Here is a 23,879-nt window from a genome sequence, read left to right as displayed (position 1 = left end):
CCCTTCTCTCTCTTTGTCCCTCCTCCTCCTCCTCCTCCTCCTCCTCCTCCTCCTCCTCCTCCTCCTCCTCCTCCTCCTCCTCCTCCTCTTCCTCCTTCTCCTTGTCTGCTGGATCTGTCAGCGGCTTGCAGGCTGCTCTAGACTTGAACAGTAATTATAGTAACTTCCTGAAAGTGAAGCCCCCATGAAAAGTCTGGAGAAATGTTCTTTGTCATGGCCTCTCCATGAGTAATTAGTTCCACATGTGGCCTTCCTCCTTTCCCTCGGTGACATTGGCTGCTGCTCTGAACGCTGTGCTATAGCTTGACCTAAAGAAACTGGAAAGTTAGGATTGCCAGCCTCCACCATGAAATAATGACTCCAGGATCCCACCAAACTGCCTTTGGTAGATTCGTAGTATTAGGTCCAGCGTTGTTTTTCACTGGTCATCCCCAATTCTGTGTGATCACTTTTTGTTTTGTTCTCATGGTGTTCTGCTGCTAGTTTTATCTCTGCTTGACTAAATCTGTTGAAATTTGCCAAGTACCGCTTGACCAAAGGTTATAACGTATCAGCTCACAGGCATCTCCTTTTCTTCTCCTGTCCTTTCTGTTTTCAATTATATATACTGGTGACTATTCCGAGTGTACAGATCTGACTCTCCCATCATAGAATTCTGACTCAAGTTAGATGTCCTCAAATGTGACCTTGATTAATTGCCCTTCCCAGGATCAAAATGTGAGAAAATTCCTAGGTAGCTTCCACATTTAATTTGAGTAGCCCAACTAAGAGACTTAGGGTTTTCTAAACAATTACAGCCAAAGCGATTCATTTCTACTGGCCTTCTGCAATCCTTTTTAGAAGCAGAAAAGTAACACCTCTCTTTAAGTACTCTGGGCTGAATATTTCAAAAAGCTTCAAGGGAGAACTGTCTTAAAGCACTTGCTTTTCCCGAAATGTCTTTTCTTGAATGAACGTATCATGAAAGACTTCAAAAGTTATTACAAGCCCCGTTTACCTTGGGAAGAAGATGAAATAAGATACAAATGAGTTATCCAGCAGTTTAAGATGGAATGGGGAGATTAGCCTCAGGTACATCATTCACAGAGAGATTGAAATCATCCATGGAAATCAGAAGCATTACCTCGTGTCCCTGTTCTTCAGCTTCCATTCTTGTGTCTTCAGGGCCTAGTGCTTGAGCAGGCCCAGTCTGCCTCAACTCCTTATAGAATGCTGGAAACAGGCAAATGTGAGTACGTATATACAACAGAGTAGTCCTATTACATGTAGATACCAATCCCATCCCGTTTTAGTGTCTGTTTCTTCACAAGTCACCCTAGAGGAGCCACGAGCCAGAGGGACAGTAGTCGGCCAGGAGCCCCGGCTTCCCAGGTGTGGGCTTGATTCTGCCACCTTAGCGGAAGCCCTTCCTCTGCCCTCTGCTATTTATATCGATGAAACATGCCTTGGAAATTTTGGGTAAGGCAGATGAAAGGTGGTTCTGATCAGACGGCTCCATGATTTCATCTTGGTTCACACATCTGTATTTTCTCAAATAGGGAAGAGATCCCTTTCTCAAATAGGGGTTTTTATAATGTTTTATTCGAGGAACTCAAACTTAAATCCTTCCTCCCTTTGAAGCATTGTAAGAGATTTTTCTATAGAAGCAAAATTATAAAGATTGTGTCCCCTTAGCATATGAGCCTGTCTCACTGGGTATGCAGTTGAGTAGAGTGTTTTAGATTTATCTTTCCTCCAAATAGTTCAACTAGTATTTATTCCTGTTGCCTACTCATGTGCTAGTCACAGTGCCAGGAACTGGGCATATCACATTTAAGAAGATATGCCTTGGCCGGCTGGTTTTACTCGGTGGTTAGAGCAACGGCCCATGGACGGATGGGTCTCAGGTTTGATTCCCAGTCAAGGGCATGTACCTCGGTTATGAGTTCACTCCCCACCCCTGGTCAGGGTGCGTACAGGACAGCCGGTCATGTCTCTCTCACATCAATATCTCTCTCTCCCCTCTCCTCCTCCCTCCATTCCACTCTGTCTGGAAAATCAGTGAAAAGAGTATCCTCGGGTGAGGATTCAAAAAATAAACAATGTTTAAGGAGGTATGATTCCTGCCCTCAAAGAGCTCACACTTACTTATGGTGTTAGGAATGCTAATCTGTGATCATGTTTAATCTAAAACGTTGCCTTGCCTCTACGGAAAGTTCTTGGCATTCCTTTGGAAATGGCCTGAGGACTTTTCCAGGTCTGTAAAGTTATCAGTTAAATATGATGGGCTCTAGAAAGCAAAGTTAGTGATGACAAAGACTTGCCTTTGAAAACTGATGTTATTATTTAACTTATTTTAAAAGGTATTGACCAAACCGATTGTTTGCATCAATGGATGGTTTTGGTTGACTACAAACTTGCTCTGTTTTAAAATGTCTTGGAAAATAAATGGTTTCAGTTGGTTATTATTCCCAAGCTTGGCAAAATTTTGTGACTTTAGAAATTCTCAAATTGAAACCAGGTGGAGACTTGTTTCTATGTACTTATAAAGAAACAGGGTTATTAGTGTTTACAATTAGGGTGTTCTGTGACATCCACTTATGCACACTTCAGATAGTATTTATATTGCTTTAAATGTTTTGTTACAAGATTAGTGCCTGGGCCTTAAACTTTCAAACAATAGTAAGTTAAGAAAAAGTTCATTATTTCCCCCCCCCCTTCTGTTCTCCCAAGTTAATAGTAATTTGGTGTGATTCTGTTTACCATCTTTGCAAGGGTCATTTTATAGCTTCCCTACAGATTACAAAATCCTTTCATATAAAATGTATCAGTTTCTTATAATCATCTCATGGGCTAGATACCATTATCATTCCCATTTTATTGATGGTGAAAATCAAGGTTTAGAGAGGTGAAGTAATAACTTGGTGGAATTACAGTAAATAACACAACACAGCTTTTTTTTTTTTTTTTTTTTTTAACTCAGATGCCTGTGATCAGAAGCATATTGTCAACCCACAGAGACGATTTTTCTCCCTACTGAATTCTTATGGCACTTAGAATTCCTGTTATTAATTTGTAGCCTTCTCTTAGTTTTGGACTGAAATGTTATGTGTACTATTTATTATTTTACATACTTGGATGCTTTCCCCCCAAATCTATATCTATAAAAGCCTAAGCTACTGAACGACCGGTCGCTATGATGCGCACTGACCACCAGGGGGCAGACGCTCAACGAAGGAGCTGCCCCCTGGTGATCAGTGCACTCCAACAGTGGGAGCGCCACTCAGCTGACCGACCCATCCCAAACCCATCTCGGTGGTCCACCAGCTGGGAGGCAGCCACTGCCTCCCTCAGTAGTTCTGTAGGTCCAATCTCTGGAAAACGGGCCAGGCACCAATGGACCTGCACCACCAGCATGATCCTGACAGCACTGCTGGCCTCTAGGAAGTCGGCCTCAGGCACTGCGGCCACTTCCCCTCCCTAGACTCAGCAAGGAAGAAACAATATATAGTAAAAGCAGCCGCCAAGTGGCTCCTGACAACCAGTGCAAATGTCAGCAGGACGGATCTGGATCCCAGGCCAGCAAAGGTGTTCTACCACCCACCCGGAGGGCCTAATGCATCCTGGCCCTCCCAACCCCCCTCGGGACCAGCGTCAGATGCAGGGCTCATGGCTGGTGAGCGCCGCTGCAGCAGTGCAAGCCTCTTCCGATCAAGACTGACTGGGAGGGAGCCCGCAGCAGGCGTAATGGGGCCGGAATGAGTGGGACCAGCAGGCAGGAGCGGCAGGCGGTGTTGGACTGTGGGTTTCCACCCGATCCCCACAGGCCACCCCAAGGGACCCAACCCATGCATGAATTCGTGCACCAGGCCTCTAGTAAAATACAAGCTAATTGAAGACAAGAATAGTATCTTTATACTTTTTTAAAACTAGCCTATAGTAGGCCATCCATTAAACCAGCGATTTCAACCAGTGCATTGCAAGAATTTTTAAAACATGAATACCTGACTGTTTAGTCAAGGTGTACTGACCATTTTTCCTTAGATTGTCAAATAAAAAAATGACAACAGCCCACGCAACAATAGTCATCTAGTGTGAATGAGTCAAAATTATACCAGTACCTATATATTTGTAAGATTGTCAAAAAACACATTTTTTTTTGGCATGCCACAGAACTTTAGTAATTAGTCTATTTGTGCCACGAGTTGAAAAAGTTTGAAAATATCTGCATTAAACTGTGGGAAGATTGAGTAAAAGCTATGCATAGCATGCATGTGGTTTCTGACCTAACCTTTATCATGACAGCTCAAGAGTTAAAGCTATCTAATTTTTATCTTAAATGAAAGCCATGGTGCAATTTTAACATTTATATACGTGTGTTGCTGTTATGTCTCCGATACATCAGTCTTTTAGAAATAAATGTGAACATCAGGCCAGCCATATTTCCTTGCTTATTTTTGGCCTTCTAATCTTCTGGAAGCATCCTGTGTAGCTATCGGTCATACAATCTTGTGTGAAAAGCAGGATCTAACTAAGCTGTGCCATTTCCTTTCTCGTTGTTTTCTCCTTCCCAGTTTGTGTGTGAGATAAAAATCTAGTTGACCCCAGTTCATTGCAAATTAGGGAAGATAGCCCCACTCAGTGTGGCCTTATGTGGTGTGAATTAGCACTTTTTTTTTTTATTGGAGGCATCCAGTTTCTTAATCACCAGTGTTTCCTATTTTGGGGGGGCCTAGGAGGACTGGCAGATTTGTCATAGCAGAGCTTTCTTTCCCCTTTCCCCTCTCTCCTGACTCTCAACAAATGGCTGCCTCCAGCTCCCCATGGGGAAAAGGGCCCTCTTAGCCTGAGATGCCAGAGCAGAGGATGTGAAATAGGGAAGACTTGACAGATTTCCCTTTCCCGACTGAAAACCAAGTTACATGGAAACAGCCCTATATCATCAACGTGATGCAGCTGACTTGACAATCTTCAGAATGCTTGCAAAAGTTTGCAGAGATTGTGAGAGAGCTGATTTTTAAAAAAATGTACATTTACAAACGCAAGTTTTGTTTCGCCTGTCTCTAGAATTTCCTTTGCGGAGTCTGTTTATTTAAAAATCAGCCCCTAACCAAAAGCAGTATATATTTTATGAACATTCTTTCCTCAAATCAGTTGAGAAAGATAATGTTACATCTTCGAGTTTTCCTAACCACTGGCGTGCACAACAGCCATTTCTGAATTTCAGTAACATAATACATCCGGCAGGCAGACCTGAAAACTCTAGGTCCATGGAAAACCAGTCACGTGAAGGTAAATATATGATTTATGACTCCAGGAAAATCTGAGGCACTTTCTTGAGATCTTTCGGGGAATGCAAGATAAAGGGATTAGAAAATTGGTGCTGGCCCTCTCAAGCAGACTCAGTGAGAGCAGACCAGAATGCCGCCTGCCGTCTGATGCAACCCCAAAGGCTAGCGAGCATCATCTGAATGCTATGTGCTCTGACCTCCCGTCGGATTCCATGTACGATTAGACTGTACAATGATTACTGGCTCACTGGGACCGGAGGACTACGGTGTCCCCAGGTCACTGACAAATTTACAATATTGACTCCTGATGTCTTTTGACATCGCTAGTATTTTATTTCCTGAGTGCAACTCAGAAGTGAGCATGCATGATATCCAAAAGAAAGAAAAAAACAGTCCGTGCCTCAGGTAGACTCAGAAACCACTTTTCTCACGGGTAGAGAAAGTATCCTTTCTGTGGCTGGCTGCGGGTGCAAGTGAAGCACAGTGGCTACAAGGAAATATGTGTGGGAAGGGATGCTTTCTGCTTCGCCCAGAATTCCAGCTATTATACAGTAGGTCAGTTTAGAAGCTCCAAGTCTTCCAGTGATGCTAGGCATACTTGCATAATCCATGGCACGGGATCTTTACTCAAGGATTTATAATTCTCTGGTATATGCAGAAGGGGAAACACAAATTATATGAATTGTTAAAAGGGTTTGATCCAGCCTTGGCCAGGTAGCTCAGTTGGTTAGAATGTTGTCCCGATATGCTAAGGTTGTGGGTTTGATCCCAGTCAGGGCACATATAAAAATCAACCAATGAATACATGAATAGGTAGAACAACAAATCAGTGTTTCTCTCTTTCTCTCTCTCTGTCTCTTACATGTGCACTCCCTTTCTCTCCCTTACCCCGCTCTCTAAAAATCAATCAATAAAAATGTTTTAAAAAGGGTTTGATCCAACATAAATCTGCTTACCTGAGTATGTTGTATGTAGATATTACAACTGGCTTCTCAATTCTGTTTAGTCTCCAGAGAATTTACTCAAGGTATATAGGAGACCACAATAGAACACTCCTATTTGTGCCATGGTGAGAATTTGCTTTTCTCTTACAGATAACAAAAAGCACTTGGTGTATACATTAGTTCATGCAAAGTTTATTTACATATTGCAGATGAGTGTGAATCACATATTTTTATAAGCACTTACATTATTCGTGTATTAATCCATCAACAATGGCTTCAATTTGCCATACGAAATCCAATTATTCATCGACAGCAGGGTAGAAGCTGTAAAGAAAGGAGAGTGTTCTGTGTTCCATGTCTAATGGTTTGTTTTGTATCTTTAATACTTCTCTTTCTGAGCACTTATTTGATACCAACCCCCATGCTAGTGGCTTCCACTTGTAATCTAATCTAATCCAGGAACCTGAAAGGTAGGGTTTCTTCAGTGCTATAGGTGAAGTGGGACCTGCAGGAGGCAGTGTGGTGGGGGGGTTCCTGGGTTTGAATCCTGGCTTTAGGACTGACATTGGCAGTTATGTGACAATTCTGAGCTCCTGTTTCTCATCTGTAAAATAGGTTCCTCTGAGGACTAAATGGGCTAATGTGTGAGAGAAGCTTGGAGGGGGCCTGGCCAGAGGGGGACCTCAAGTGGGTTAGGTGCTGCTGTGAGGCCCAGCCAGGCCCCCACCTTGGTTCAATTACTGACCACAATTCTAAGCCAGGTTCCGTGACTCCAGAGCCCAGGCCACAGCAAGTATTCAGGAAGAAAGTGTGTTATTTTCCTTAAGGTGCTGATAATCTCATTGGATAAATAAACGATGTGTACACAAAACAAGTAAAAATAGAAGAAAACTCTTGATTCTGGAAGAAGGACAACAGATTGTTTTTAAAACACTGTAGTGGGAGGTGGCTCTTGAAGATCACTTTTTGGAAAATCTTTTTGAAAAGCCCAGAATGACTTTTGAGTTTCCTGTCCTTTGAGTTTACCCACTTTTATTATAGTTTGTCTGTACAGGGTATTCCCTCAAAATGTATACAAACTTTAAGAGCATATAGCTCAATATTCCATTACACTTTGAAAATGAAATGTATTTTAATAAACATTGTCTTTATAATGTGTATACATTTTGAGGGGACACCCTATATATGTAAAAATCTGTGTGTGTATAAATATGTGTGTAAGTACATATATGTGTATGTATGTATATTTTAAAACTAAACCAGATCACTATATGACAGTTACCAACATCAAAATCAATTCCTTCTTTAAAGTAACGCTCTTTAAGGCTAGAGCATGTGCAATACTTTCTTTGTAACCTTAGACGTTAGTTTTAGTGTGTGCACATTTTAGTCATATTTTTTAAAAGATTGTGTCTCACAGTTTTATAGCAACAGTTGAAGGCTAACAAGTGTAAATTGGATAGGAAATGCCTTCGTAATTTTGCAAATGCATCATCTCGGCACTGGTTTCTGCGCTGGTGGAGCCACCACTGACTGCGTTTAAAACCTGCATACACACTTTGTGAACTATTAGTTCAGTTTTGGTTGGGGATAATCAATTTCCTCCCAACCTCTGCCTTGTAATGAAACATCTTCCTCTGGTACGATTTACTTCCTTTTTATTTCACCGGGTTTTTTTTAAGAAAGAACTACTCTTTGGTTTCATTGGCCAGAATGGATTAGGATTGCTTTTGAAATACTACTAGTTTGTTTTGCTGGAGAACTAGTAGATTTTCAGATAGGTTTTTTATTTTTATTTTTTTCCTATAAGGTGTTTGGACCCCATTGAAAATGTTTGAGCCTGGTCTGGCTAGTGTGGTTAAGTTGGTCGAGTGTCAACCCGAGAACCAAGAGATTGCAGTTCAAATCTTGGTCAGGGCATGCGACCAAGTTGCAGGCTCAGTCCCCAGGAGTCGTGCAGGAGATCGATGTTCCTATCTCTCTTTCCCTCTCCCTTCCTCTCTCTCTAAAAATCAATTAAAAAAGAAAATACAAAAATGTTTGGGCCTGGTCCAGTGCACATGTATATGGGAGCCAATGTTTAGAGTTCACCTTGCATTTTTAGGGCCTTATGACATTATTGCTAAAGAGAAGCTCACAAAAGAACTTAGTTGTGTGTGTGTGTGTGTGTTTTCCTTTCAGGTTCTCTAAACAAGAGACAATTAGAGCTGGAATGAGTGGCATAAAAAGAATCTTTTGACTTTTCTAGAATTAATTGCCTTTGCCAGCAGAGAAGCCAGTTTTGAGGATATTGGACTTCCCTCTCTTTTTTATGATTCCAGACCATGAAATTTTCAGTCCTATAATTTCAGTCGGTTAATTTTTGGAAAGTTGAGTCCCTCATTTTTTTTAACCTTTAACAACATACAAGAGAGCTAGTGGGAGTTGATTTTCCAATAAATTTTGCCCTATCTGTGCTTTCTAAATGAACCTCAACTCTAATTCCATTTTTGTCTTCAGATCATAAAATAATTGGTGTTGATCACCCAGCAATGTTAATACTGGTTAGGTTGGATTTAATTTGTTAATGTGAACTCCAACTTTATTATTATTTAATTTGATTTTGTTCAAATTATATGTTGTATATTCAGCCTCATTTAGATGAATGCCATTTCTGTTGCATTCTTACACTGCAGCATCTTCAGTGCATTTATCTGGGGTATTATATATATCCAGGATTTTCCAAGTATATAAAATTCCTCCCTTCACACTACCATTCCCACAGCACACAGTACACATCTCCTTCACATTCAATGTAAGAGAGTTGCTGTGAATTTTCGATGTATGTGTGCTGATGGAGACTGTTTAGAAAGACCATGTTGAAAACTTCCGTTGCTTACCAGTGTATAGTACAACTGTGACACAGAAGTTTTGAGTTAACATTCTTAGTAAAAACACTAAGGCCAAGTCGCTCAGTGCCCCAGGCAGAATATATTTGGTAATTTAGTACTTATACAGATTTAAGTAATTGTATATGATTTCAAAATTTCATCTTTCTTGAACAAATTGCACTTCTTTGAGGTTAAATCAAACCTTTGCTTTCTTGGGTACAACTGAGGTATAAGAGAAGGAACACCAGAATAGAGAGAATTGTCATGGTGCTACCTGGGGGCAGATGACTGTGGTGCTATAGCAGATACCCTTTTCCCCTTCGGTGAGTTTTGTGTGGCCCTGGATGTTGAAAGAGAAGAGGAGCAGAAAATATTAATTAAACTAGTAATAGTGGGTGGAGGCGGAGATATGTGTTAATGTCCTATACTGTATCTCCACCAAGTAATCCAAGGGCATTCAGTAAAATAGGCTTATTGCTTCTTTTTGCGCCTTTCTCCCCTCTGTGCTCAGTGTGACACTTTCTGTAGCTCTCCCCGTTTTTCTCCAGCCCCACTTCTTCCTGAGTCTTCTTCAGAACAGCGGTTGGAATTGAGCTACCAGTGAAGATAGGTATTACACTGCTTAATGAGATTTTAAAAAATATATTTTTATTGATGTCAGAGAGGAAGGGAGAGGGATTGACAGATAGAAACATCAATGATGAGAGAGAATCATTGATCGGGTACCTCTGACCAGGAATTGAATCATGACCTACCTGGTTCATAGGTTGACACTCAACCACTGAGCCATGCTGGCCAGCCTATTTTTCCTTCTTAACATTTCAATTGGATTCACTTAACCCCATGTATGCATTGCTTAAGAACAAATAGATCACAAATTAAATTAAATTACTTTGATACTTCCTCGTGACTTTGAAATAATTCTCTTATGAAGCAGCGACTTTTGACTTAAAAAAAATTAAATATCTTCAGAAGGGAGGAGAGAGAATTGTAGAGTTTTAGGTTGATTGCTCTGTTTTACTTTAAATCAGCTTTTTCATGTCTCCAGAGATACCTCGTACCAAATATTTCCCCATAACCACGTAGACCTCGTTGTCCATCCCAGTCATTCATTCATCTTTGCTCATGGTCTGCTGGTTCTTCCCAAACTGTTGCCTGACTCGGTCTGGTATTTATGTCTCCTCTTTTTCACTTGATTGCAAGCTCCTTGAGGGCAGGGACCCTTCCTGTAGTTTCCATGCACACTGCCCAATGGCTTCCCTCAAGGAATCAGGTCAATAAATGCATATTGATTATTGTGAGATTTTCCTGAATGTGAAGAGGCAAAGACAGGGGAATTCCTTCTTAAGCAAGGCCACCAGAGCACCTTCCTGAATGACATTTTAACATCTTTATTTACTTTGACAAAGGCTCTCAATGCAAACTGCCCTATAGGTTGCCATAATGCACTACCCACCTTTTTCAGGGCATGTGGAGAGTGTGCTTAGAATGTGGCACAAGACTGCAGATGCCATCTTAACAGTCACTCAAGGAGGAATTTGTGAGATGAGCGTATGCTGGGAAACGGCTGCCAGGAGAAATGTGGAAACCACATGAAATTCACTGCGCACAGCAATCTGGTTTCCATTTCTGCACTGCGTTTTGTGCGAGCAGGAAGAAGATAAACAAGCTGTGCAAGACTAAGGGGAATGGCAAAAGGATTGAATTTTAGAATCCCATAGCATTCATGTATTTTGGAATTTGTGATATTTAATCCCATCACATAGGACCCTTTAAGAAGGGAGAAAATATGTAGCATCCTCATGATCGTACATGTCTCAGTGGAACGGATGAGTAATTGTGCTTCCTGTTGATGCGTAGTAATACGTCTGTAACATTCGCTTCAGTTAAGATTAAAACGAAAGTCTCATTCTGGTCTTTGGGAGGCAGACATAATTTTGAGGGTGAGATGAGCAGGGAACCCCTCTTTTTTGGTTAGTTTTAGAATGTCCCAGGGACAGGAGACTTTTACTCGAGTGTTTTAATTTAGCTATTTAAAACTCTACATGAAAGAGGTGTATGGGTGGAGTAAATTGGAGAAGGGTTGTTGAATTTCTCTTATTTGCAAAAAAAAAAAAAAAAGTATTCTGGAGATTCTATTTTAGTTTTCTATGTACTAGTTCTTATGCAATTTAAATATGAAGCAAGCATTTAAAGAGGAATACACCTGATAAAGGTAAAATGGATTGTGAATAGGTATGTTAACATTTCAGACACAAAGACCAGCCATGCAGTTGTGGTCCCCCTTTATGGACCATGATCGGATCGTACAGACCGACATTTTGGAGGAACAGACGCTCATATGATTCAGTCGGCCTTGGGCTTTGAAAACGTCTGTGAGATCCAGATTATAAAGTTAAGCCCATCCTATACTTAAGTAGATTAAAATTTTTCACAGCTTAATTTCCCACTTTATGGTGGAAAAGGGAGGCTGAGTAATTTTAGGTTTATTTAATAGACTTTTATTTAACTTAAAGAAAACCTTTTCCTTAGCTTACAATCTGAAAACTTTTAGCTGACTATACTTGATAACTAATACATAATTGTCTCAGCCTGCGTTCATTGCCAAGGGATCTTGTGTCCTTGAAAAGTGCCATTTTTCAGATAAGATGTAAAAATAAATGTCCAGTCTCTGCATTCATTTGTTCTCTCATTCACTCATTTACTCCATAAACATTTTTCAGACTCCTGCCATGTTGTACACACTGTGCTGAGCTAGAAAGATAAATAACATAAAATCTATGCCTTCAGGGAGTTAGTTTGGGATGAATTTAAAGGATAAGAGCAATTGTTAAGAAGAAAAAATGATTTAAGTCTTTTGAATCAGTTGTATTTACACAAATGCTCAGGTTTATCTAACAATATTCTATTATTTGTTTAAATAATGCTATCATAGATTAATTCATACAATCCTCAAAACCACCCCAAAATATAAGGATGACAAATAATGTTCCCAAGGTCACATAAGCAAACTAGGTGGTAGAATTGGATACACACCCAGACCACCTAGCTTCAGTTTGTACACTCAGCCACTGCTCTGATGCCTACCTAAAAATACAAAATAATAATAATAATAGTAATTTCAATGATAGTTTTAATGCGTCATAGAAATATTGATACTTTAGAAAAAGTGCTTACTATTAAATAAAATATTTCTTAACACTCTACTATGTGGGTTAGTTTTAAGCATGATGGCTTGATACTCTAGATCAGTGGTTCTCAACCTTCCTAATGTCGTGACCCTTTAATACAGTTCCTCATGTTGTGGTGACCCCCAACCATAAAATTATTTTTGTTGCTACTTCATAACTAATTTTGCTACTGTTATGAATCGTAATATAAATATCTGATATGCAGGATGTGTTTTCATTGTTACAAATTGAACATAATTAAAGCATAGTGACTAATCACAAAAACAATATGTAATTATATATGTGTTTTCTGATGGTCTTAGGCGACCCCTGTGAAAGGGTCGTTCGAGCCCCAAAGGGGTCGCGACCCACAGGTTGAGAACCACTGCTCTAGATGTTGCTTTAAATATTCACATCATAATTCTTTGTGTGAATAATCTTGGTGTTGATAGAAACTGGAGATCTTGTTCTAATGGTTCTCTTCTTTATGCCATGGTCAAGCTTTAAACATAAGGTTTGTTTTGCTGACTGGTATGTATACATGATTACATACAAAAATGGTACAAAATGAAAGGCAAATGAATCAAGTCATTTAAATGGCCACATACTTCCATTGGAAAATTATCTTGCAATTTGAGACCCATTGGCATTGTTTATTAAATTCTGTCTCTTTCAGCTATCTAGTCACTGCCAAGCTATGTAAAAAGGTGGTGGGCTGGGGAAGTGGGGCATCAATGGGAAAAACAAGCCCCCCATTACATCCCTCAGAGCTTCATATATCCTCATTGGCTCATGCTTTTTTCACCGTAATCTCTTCAGAAGGAGGGCTTTTCCTTGAAAGGAAGTTTCCCTCATTAAATGACTTCTGTGCTGTGTGTTCATATCGCACTGAGTTTTATCCCATATAGCATGCCTCACACAGAACTTAATTTTTCGAGTGAATTGGTCCTCCTTTGAAATTTAGTAATATGTATGAACATGGTTCTTCTACCTTCCCAAAGTGAACAAGATCCAGCTCAAAGTTGGTTTTCATGGACTCTATTTTAGGAAATAGACAATGTACTCATCAGTTGAGTGATGCAGCATAAGAAGCTTGAGTCTCTCTTCCTGATTCACTACTATCCTGCAGGAGGAATTTAGTGACCCGTGTGCTCCGTTGATGAATTTCCTGAGCATCTCTGTGAAGTCCACGCACAGTATCAGCTAGAGACCATGATAGATTTTCATTCCGGGACAATGCAAAGTTATTAGTCTGGGATGTGCTGTACACTGTGAATTACTAAAAAAATCATAGCAATTCTTCTATTAATAGGTTGAAACACACTGTTTAAAACACTATAAATTTATTAATTCTGGTTTGGGGACTGGATTATTTTACTCTTTTTTTGAGTAATTTGTTTTTTACTTTTTTCTTGAATTTATTGGGGTGTGCAATTACATATCACCTGTATATTCTACTGTATGTTCACCACCACTGATCAAGTCTCTTTCTGTCACCTTTATACCTCCTACCCTCTTCTACCTTCCCCCACCTCCTTTTCCCTCTGGTAATGTTGTCTGTGTCTATGAGGTTTATTGTTGTTTTGTTTGGGTTTGTTTTTTTTTTTTTTGCTTAATCCCTTTATCTTTTTCATCCAGCACCACAACTCTCCTCCCCTCTGACAGCTGCAAGTCTGTTCTCTATATATGGGTCTGTTTCTATTTTGTTTGTTAGTTTATTGTGTTCATTACATTCCACGTATGAGTGAAATCATATGTTACTTCTCTTTCTCTTACTGGCTTATTTCACTTTGCCTAATGCTCTCCAGGTCATCTATACTGTCACAAAAGGTAAAATTTTCTTCCTTTTTACAGCTGAGTAGTATTCCATTATGTAAATGTACTACCGCTCTTTTATCTACTCATCTACTGATAGACACTTGGGCTGCTTCCAAATCTTGGCTATTGTAAACAGTGCTGCTATGAATATAGGGGTGCATGTATTCTGTTGAATCAGTGTTTTGGATTTCTTCAGATAAATTCCCAGAAGTGGAATTGTTGGATCATAAGCCAGTTCCATTTTTAATTTTTTGTGATAACTCCACACTGTTTTCCACAGTGACTACACCATATTTTTACGGGAGATATGGTAAACTTTGGGAGGGGACAATGGAAGAGCAACTAAAACGATTTGAGTTCAGAATCTGGCAGTATGGGGGAGAGCGGGGGAATGAATTTAAGAAAGAAGGTGTGGCCGAAACCGGTTTGGCTCAGTGGATAGAGCGTCGGCCTGTGGACTGAAGGGTCCCGGGTTCGATTCCGGTCAGGGGCATGTACCTGGGTTGCGGGCACATCCCCAGTAGGTGGTGTGCGGGAGGCGGCTGATCGATGTTTCTCTCTCATCGATGTTTCTAACTCTCTATCTCTCTCCCTTCCTCTCTGTAAAAAATCAATAAAATATATTAAAAAAAAAAAGAAAGAAGGTGTGTTGTTTTGACTGGAGAAAAAGCTTAAATGTGACTCAACTGCCTTTAAGTAAATTAGATTTTAGTGGAAGGATGTTCAGCCACACTTCATCTTCCAAAGGAAAGTAAACAAAATAAATTAGTGCAAATTGCTCCCAGACTCAGATTGAGCAAAAGAAAGAACTCTGTGGAATTGATTGCTGTTGAACTCCGGGAGGTAGTACCGATGTAGGCAGTACCTCTCTGTGGTCATCTTTTTTTAATTGAGGTTCATCCATTTTGCTTGGATGATTGCTTACCTTATTTCCTAAAAGAATGATTCTCTGAGGCAATGTTTTGGCTTAAGCATATTTTTCAGCAAAGGAATTGAAAAATTAGTTCTGTCTGTCTCCATCATTTTGTTAAATTTCTTGTGCTATTCATGTGCTTCAAAGCAGTCGACAAATATATACCGGGCACGGACTTAAGCTAGTAAACGTTTTTATAATGGTAGAAAATAGCAATACATGCTATTATTGTCATTGAAAAATGCATAATTTCTTGCCTAAACTCTGCTTTTGATTATTTATATGGAATTGCATATAAAGAAGATACTTCAAACCTAGTATAATGAAACGGCATATCTGTTGTTGCTTATCAGCTTTGAGATTTCCCTTAGAGAATTTGTGATTTGTAAATTTAAAAAAATAATTTTGAGTCAAATACTATACATAAGGGCTGCTTTCCAAACATTTGGCAATAAATTCTGACCTCCTGATCAACATTAGGTAGCTTAATGCAAGATGTTGTCATAGGAATAATTACTCAGAAACACAACCATGCGAAGCAGACCAAAAAAGTGTCTTTCTAATGTATTTTTTCCTGCTTTAAAAATACTCCAGTCAGGAGTGAGACACTTTTCCCTTGAATATCTTTTTCTATTTTTTTAAATTTTGAACTACGTGAATATATTGCTCGTTTAAAAATGTTATTGTGTTAAGCAGTTTGAAAGAATATTTCAGTTTTTTCCTGTAATTAACATTTCTCACAAATTCTTCCTTACAACTGAAAAATAAATCAAGTTTCTCAGGGTTATTTACTTCGATCTGGTTTAATCTAGACTCAGGTCCTTACAAGAAAGTTACTCTTTTAATTATTTTCAGGGCTTCAAATACGGTGATCTGAGTAATAGGTGTAGAGGATGTTCTGTAAAACGAATACCTGTGAAGTCTTTTAAACATCCCTTTGAAAGGGAACATTTATCCTTTTCAAGGCACTGACATAAGCAAGTACTTGGTAGAATTCTGCCTCTATGCAAACAGGTGTCCTTGAGAATATATTGAATTAACCGGTTTTTCAAATAAGTCAAAATACAGTTAGAAACAACTTCACAGTAGCTCCCTTCCTACTCTTATTGTGCTAAAGGGACAGGGAAGAGAAGTAGAATTATTGTTATTTTTTGTGAGAACTTACTATGTGCTGAGATAATAAAATGCAAGTTCAGGTGCTAAGCGGTGTTATAAGGATTGTGCTCAGCTTGGGTGCTCTTACCTGGTATTAGGGCCAGAGGAGCCGAAATACCCAAATCCTTCAGAGACCATAGCAACTGCTCCTCTCGTGGTTTCTGAAGAAGGAATAATGGCAAAGAAAAGCAAAGTAACACCTCATTATTTGCTGGGGATTTGGCCCCAAACCCCAAAGCAAAGAACTCTGGCCGGCTAGCCAGACCACCTATCTGGAACAGCCACTTCTCCTGAGGTGGGGAGGCCTAAGTAGCTGCCAATCGAAGGTGGCCCCTGCTCTCCTAAGGGCTATGTCTGCATATCTGCATCTTATCACACTCCAGCCAGGCAGAAGAAAGAAGCAAGTGAGGATGAAGTGCTTGTGCCTGGGGCATGGAGCCTTGGTCATAAAGGTACCCAGGCAGGGGACAGAGGAGGAGGAAAACCAAAGGGAGAGCCTGGCCATGCCTGCAGCTGGCTTCCTGTTCACCTTTCAGCCAGGGTGGCCCGATGTATCAAACCACAGATACCTGTCCTCCTGGAAGGGGTAAGTGGGGTGTGGAGGTGCAGGTGGATAGGTGGTGGTCTAAAGGGCTCCTTGTCCTCAGGGTGATGAAAAGCAAGGACCCACACTGCTGTCCTACTGGGCCTTTGTTTCCAAGTCCAGGGCATGCATCCCTTCCTCGTGTTGATGCCGACAGCACATGCATCTCTTTGTCCTGGGTCTGAAGACTTGGCAGATGTGCAGCCTTATCATCTCAACCCAGTTTACAATGTAGGCTCACGATTCCGTTTCAGCGATGGGCTGTTTACTGAGCAATCTCAGTAGATCTGGTTAGACATCAGTATGTGTTAAAGATCTACCTGATCTTTAGCCATATTCACCTTTCCAAACTACAGCTTTAATGGGTGAAGACTGGAAGGGAACTCTCTGTACTGTTTTTCCAGCTCTTGGGGAAGTCTAACATGATCTCCAAAGGAAAAGCTTCTTAAAAAGTAGGAAACGAAGACCAAGACCATAATGTATTTCAGAAAAAACACAGGTCAACGTGTATGTCTTTAAGGTAATAAAGATATTCCTACATGTTTAACATGCAAAAAATACATAGCTTTTATGTTACCATACTGCTCAAAAACTTCCCTTGACTTCTGTAATTTATAGGATACAGTTCGAATTCTTCAGCCTTGGAATTTGAAACATCTTAACTCAAGCCCCAGTCTTCCTTCCCCATGGTAAAGCTTATTGCCCACCCTGCTCCAAATCTCTAGCCAAACTGGCCTCTTCATTGACCTGCAACAGGAATTTTCCAATAGGGCACCCTTCATCCTCCTAACTCATGAAATCTACAGCAACCTCACAAGCTACCTACAATCTCACTTCTTTTTTTTTTCCAGTTTTTTTTTTTTTATTAGAGAGAGAAGAAGGGAGAGGGTGTGAGAGAGAAACATCAATGTGAAATGAAAACATTGATCACTGCCTCCCACATGACCCTGGTCAAGCCCACAATCCCGGCATGTGCGCTGACCGGGAATGGAACTGTCAACCATTCAGTGCAAGGGACAGTGATCATCCAACTGAGCCACACTGGCCAGGGCTGAAATCGCGCTTCTTCTAAGAAGCCTTCCTTAACTATCCCCAGCCCAATGTAATATCTTGCATTTATGTTCTCTTAAAGTAAATATTGCATATAAAACTTCAGTGCTTCTATTTATTGAAACCTCTTATTTTTAGTATTAGTTGTGTATACTAGACTATTACAGCTGCTCAAAGTCAGGACTTTATATATTTTTGGAATTCTCCATCTTGCTTAGAGTATTCATTCCATAAACCCTGAGAATTATCTTTTATGTGCCAGGCACTGTGCTGGGTGGTTGGAATATGAAGCAAATAAAAAGATTTCTTCAGGAAGTCTTTCTTGTTGCCCTGGCCAACTTGAGGGTCTTGCTGGGCTCCCACTGTATCCTGCCCTTACTACTATCTTACTTAGTTAACAGTGTAATTTGTTGGATTATGTGTCTATATCCTTCTCTAGACCACAGGCTCCTTAGGATAGGCCCTCAGTCCTTTTTCATTGTACCCCCCATACTCAAAACAGCACATGCATAGTGCTCAATGTATATTCACTGAATGAGGTAAGTGCTAAGAAATGGCAGCTGAAGGTCGTTCAGTGATAGGATCATAATGTCTGAGACTCTCTCTTAAATAGGTCATTAGCTTTTTAGCAAACAGTCTGAGAATTATACTCTTATGATTTTTTGGTCCTTTCTTTCTCTTCCAGTCTGTGTATACTTTTAATCAGGTAGACATCCTCACTAACATGTCTCATGACATTGCATTTATATATTTAGTAATATGGACACATCAGCCATCATAGTCATCACTTTACATAGAGAATTTACAGACAGACCCATAAATAAGCTTTCTGAATTCCAGGAATAGGTGCTGCCAACTCTGTCATCTCCATTACAGGTATCGAGTCCTGAGTCCCTTAAAGGCAAGGAACTCAATATGGTTTTGTTTTTTTCCCTCTTAATCCTCACCCAAGGATATGTTTATTTGTTTATTGTTTATTTTTTTAAAATATATTTTATTGATATTTTACAGAGAGGAAGGGAGAGGGATATAGAGTTAGAAACATCGATGAGAGAGAAATATCGATCAGCTGCCTCCTGCACACCTCCTACTAGAGATGTGCCCGCAACCAAGGTACATGCCTTTGACCAGAATCGAACCTGGGACCTTTTAGTCCGCAGGCCGACGCTCTTTTCACTGAGCCAAACCAGTTAGGGCAAGGATATGTTTATTGATTTTAGAGAGAAGGAGGAAGGAGAGAGAGAGAGAGAGAGAGAGAGAGAGAGAGAGAGAGAGAGAGAGAGAGAGAGAGAGAGAGAGAAAGAAAGAAAGAAAGAAAGAAAGAAAGAAAGAAAGAAAGAAAGAAAGAAAGAAAGAAAGAAAGAAAGAAAGGAAGGAAGAAAGGAAGAAAGGAAGAAAGGAAGAAAGGAAGAAAGGAAGGAGGAAAGGAGGAAAGGAGGAAAGGAGGAAGGGAGGAAGGAAGGAAGGAAGGAAGGAAGGAAGGAAAGAAAGAAAGGAAGGAAGGAAGGAAGGGAGAGAGAGAGAGAGAGAGAGAGAGAGAGAGAGAGAGAGAGAGAGAGAGGAAGAGAGGAAGAAAGGAAAGAAAGGAAAGAAAGGGAGAAGAGAGAGAGAGAGAGAGAGAGAGAGAGAGAGAGAGAGAGAGAGAGAGAAAGAAAGAAAGAAAGAAAGAAAGAAAGAGAAAGAAAGAAAGAAAGAAAGAAAGAAAGAAAGAAAGAAAGAAAGAAAGAAAGAAAGAAAGAAAGAAAGAAAGAAAGAAAGAAAGAAAGAAAGAAAGAAAGAAAGAAAGAAAGAAAGAAAGAAACACACTTCGACTTGTGGCCTCCCGTATCCACTCTGACCAGGGATCCAACCTGCAACCTAGGGTTGTGCCTGATCGGGAATTGCAGCTAACCTCCCACCTTTTGGTGTACAGAAAGATGCTCCAACCATCTGAGCCACCCTGCTGGGGCCCAATATGGGTTTTGATCTGTCTGTGTATCCCAAACATCTAGCACAAACAAGGGGTGGAAAGCAGAGTCTATGCTTAATAATTGTGAGATTAATAATATGAACACAGTTTCTCTCCACAAACAACATTCATTTTAAATCTCATATGGTTTTATCAGACTTGCTTAAAAAAAGAAAAGAAAAAAGACTTATTGATATGAATTTCCTTCCAGTCTCCCTACCTTCTGCTCTAAGATCCTGAAAGGGCTGAAAGTAGGAACTTAGGCACTGAAAAGACTTATCCAAAATTGGTTTTCAGGTCTACATAAATGTCAAAGGGTTGAGCTCTTCCTGAATTTTAAACTGAAAATTGCTCATTACTTACTAACAAAGAGAAAACATCATAATTTCACAGAGTAGCTGTCCTCATTTATTCCTATGAACAAACAGACATACAGTTTGCCACCTAAGAATTTATCAGAATTTTTCAGTGTCCTGAAAATTTAATGCTGCTGCAGTTATGTAGATCACTTAAAACTATCTCACAAGAAGTTGAAGTAGGGAGACTCAGTTTTTAAACAGTAAGATACTTGTAAGTGCAGTTGCCTTCAAAAGCGAAGATTAATTCCCGATGCTTTGAGGATTTGGCTTCTCCAGATAAAGACTACAAAGGGAAACCATGAACATACATTCCATTTCCAGGAATAATGATCCTTTTTAGATTTCACGGGTGTTATGTTATTTTCCTGAACATTAGCGCAGCTTTGCTCTGTTGCAGAATAAGATAAACATTTCCCTACCGTTTCACCTCCTGAACTATCATTCACTCTGCAATAGCTTGCAGTGAGTGCTCGGTGAATACTTGCTGAAGCAATGAACGAGACTGTCTCTTCTGATTGTTAGTTGTTCAGTATGGTCTTCCTTCCATTTTTGTTTGTTTGTTTTTTGTTGTTTTTGTTGTTGTTTGGTCTTTTTTTTGGAAGGTCAAGGACAGTGCAAAGGAAAAATAAAGCACACCTATTATGGTCCATCCTTTCTTCCTGTATATGCTAACACAGACTATAGAAGGAACCTCTCTTTTTTAACAAAAGGCTCAGAGGTCAGGACTTTAAGCAGGGCTGAGTATACAGTTATTCTGTTATCAAGGCAATTGTGTGATTGAGAACAGCACTCTGGAAAAACTCCAAGTATGTGTCTGGAGTACTACAGGGTGCTGGAGTGAGGAGAATTGCTCAGGAGTAATGAAACGCCCTGGCTTGTCTCCATGAAGCAATTGAAATCTATGGGATCCCTGAGAGCCATGACTTAATAGAAAGTATTCCCTTCCTGTTCTGGCCGTCTTTGCTACATTGGAAGCATGAAGTGCAAGGCAGGTCTCTGCACAGGAGGCCCCAGTGCAGACATTAGCTTTGCAAGGTGTTCCAGGCCAACTCCCTGTGCGACAGGTCCCTCCCATAGTCCTATCACTAGTAGAAGCCTGTTTTGATGGACAGTTTAAAATCAGTTATCAGTTATCAAGTTCCACAGCCAAATTCTAGTAATCTTAGGTGGATGAATCTCTCAATTCAGGGGTTTACACTGTTGCTCAAAGAGATGAAAATCGGCATACATTTGGGGTACACACGGTTCTTTTGCGTTTGCATTTTCAAAGGTCTGGTGGTGAAAACGTATATAAGTGACAAAGTGTCGGGGTGGAGAGAATAGTACTGGTCTTTGGATATATGCATTAGCTTTTCCTTTTAAACAATTGTTCACATAGTTCAGGTTACAGCTAACTGACAAGGTCTCACCATTGTGTGTCTTGCTCATTTACCATCATCATGCAACTCCCGTTAGAAGACAATTTCTGCCGTTTGTTTGGGTGAATTCCAATCAGGCAATGTTTCCCTCACCCCCTTTAAGAAAAAGAGTCTCTTCCAATTCTCAATCAACCCGAGTGGGCTCGAATGGGTCAAACATTCCTTCATTTGCCCCTTGGGCTCCTGGTTGCCCAAAGTCCTATCCTTCTGGCTACATTTCTGTGACTGCTGCTTCTCAGAAGAAAAATTTTCATTGTTCTTTTCATGAAATCATGAGGAATCGTATAATCTATTCCTGCTCTCTTTTGGGCTTTAAGTCTCAGGGAAAGCAAGTTGTTGCCTAAAAGGTACTTAATTTTCAAATGGTTGAGCTATTCCCTGTTTTTTGTTTGTTTTGTTGCCTTGTAAGGTCTCTAAATGTGATGAATAATACCACAGAGCTTTGGCCAGGTTGCCCTTTAAACTGTTCTAGCTTACTTGAGGATAGGAAGGTAATTTGGAAACTTGGAGATAAGTTAACTTGAATTGGGATAAGAAGAAACCTTAGAAATATCTAATGGGACTTAAGAGAAAACATCATAAATAAGTCTGACTCTACTAGAAAGTGTGCTTGCAACTATGGACACCGTCCTGTCTGTTCCCTTTGCTGATGGGTGACATTGGCCAGTCAGTAACAACAGTGACTAGTTGCTATTTGATGTGAACTACAACTGTGAAATGGTTTATTAAATAAAATGCCCATCGTTTTGTTCCTTTTACTTCTGAAGAAATTTGACTTTTGGTTTTAATAGTATCAAATAACTACCAGCAAAACTTATGGTAAAATAGCGGTTTTGCAGTATGTGAGGAAAATCCCCCTGCAGCTCTGTTTATAAAGCCAGTGGCATTTTTTTCTAAGTATGTTTAGGAGGCAGATTTGGAAGCAGCTAGAAATCTACATATTCACTGCAAAGCAGATCAGCTTCTACATAAATGTTTGCAGAAGGGAAGGATTAGACAGACGAATATCACATGAAGAAAAACTAGTCTTTGGTTTTGTTCTGTTTGTGTTTCATGTACATACACTTGACACATTTGTTATATGTTAAATGCATTATTTTTCGTGTTTTCACAATAACCATTTCAAATGGCGGTACCATGAACATTCTCCTTTGATAGATGAGGAAATAGGCTTGGGAGGTCAGGTACCTTGCTTCATGTCTCACAGCTAATAAATGGCAAAACTGCTATTTGAACACAGGTGTGCTTGGCTCAGACTTTTAGCAGCTAACCAGCAGGGGAGAAGTGTGTGGGGCCAACTTTAGAGTGAGGCTGCCACTTACTAGCTGTGAGACCTGGGGCCTCGATCTCTATTTCATATCTATAACATGTGAATGAAAATGGGATTAAGTTAGACAATATATGTAAAGCTCATAACATAGCATAGGGAATATAGTAAAGGTTCCCGTGTTGCTGTGGTCATTGTCACTATTATAATTATACTAGAGGCCCGGCGCATGAAATTCATGCGCAGGTATGCTCCCTAGGTCCGGCCTGCAATCAGGGCCATCCTCCCCAGCTGCCCGCAGCCGCCCCTCCTCCCCTGCCACCCACCCCAGGTTCCCTGTTCGCTATTGGGTGATTGGAGCCTGACGGCCGGGGGAAGGGACCAAGAGGTCGGCCGTTCCCATCTGCTTGCCATCCCCACCCCTGCCACAGGTTGCCCTCTGGCAGGGCGGGGGCCTTGGCCTGGTACCATCCACATCCCCCACCACCCACCCCCAGTTCCCTGTTCGCCATTGGGCAATCAGAGCCTGCTGTTCGGGAAAGGGACCGAGCGGTGGTCAGTGCGCCTCATAGTGACTGGTCGAGCGGTCGTTCTGGTCATTTTGCTGTTAGGATCAATTTGCATATTACCCTTTTATTATATAGGATAGAGGCCCTGTGCACAGGTCGGGGCCGGCCAGCCTGCCCTCAGGATCGGGATAAGGGGTTCCCACTGGGGGATGGGGCCAGCTGGGGCGAGGGTGGTTTTCAGGTGAGCCATGCCCTCAATCAGGGTGAAAAACCTTTTCAATGGGGCCAGGGCCAGCTGGGGCGAAGGGCCACAGTCGTTCTGGTCTCTGGTCATTCTGGTCATTCCATCATTTTGGTCGCTGGGCTTTTATTATATAAGGATTCTAAAGACAGTCACCTTGGTGTGATTTCTTTAGAATTCATTATTGCATGTGTAGTCGTGGCCGAGTGGTTAAGGCGATGGAATAGAATTCATTAATGGCATACCACAATGTTGTTAGTTTTGTTTTTCTGGCTGAAAGAGCCCGGGAACATTTGAGCCAGCATTCTTTTTTTAAAAAAAAAAAATATTTTTATTGATTTCAGAGAAGAAGGGAGAGGGAGAA

General features: G+C 40.5%; 1 protein-coding gene across 7 annotated transcripts in view; it reads left to right on the top strand.

The window, feature by feature from the left end:
- Positions 1-23,879, top strand: part of DNM3 (dynamin 3) — a 372,210-nt gene that overhangs the window by 177,705 nt on the left and 170,626 nt on the right. The gene's annotated exons all lie outside the window — the stretch shown is intronic.

The sequence above is a fragment of the Myotis daubentonii genome, chromosome 18 (genome assembly GCF_963259705.1).
Source record: "Myotis daubentonii chromosome 18, mMyoDau2.1, whole genome shotgun sequence".
NCBI classification, from domain to species: domain Eukaryota; kingdom Metazoa; phylum Chordata; class Mammalia; order Chiroptera; family Vespertilionidae; genus Myotis; species Myotis daubentonii.
This window is presented reverse-complemented; position numbering and strand designations above follow the sequence as displayed.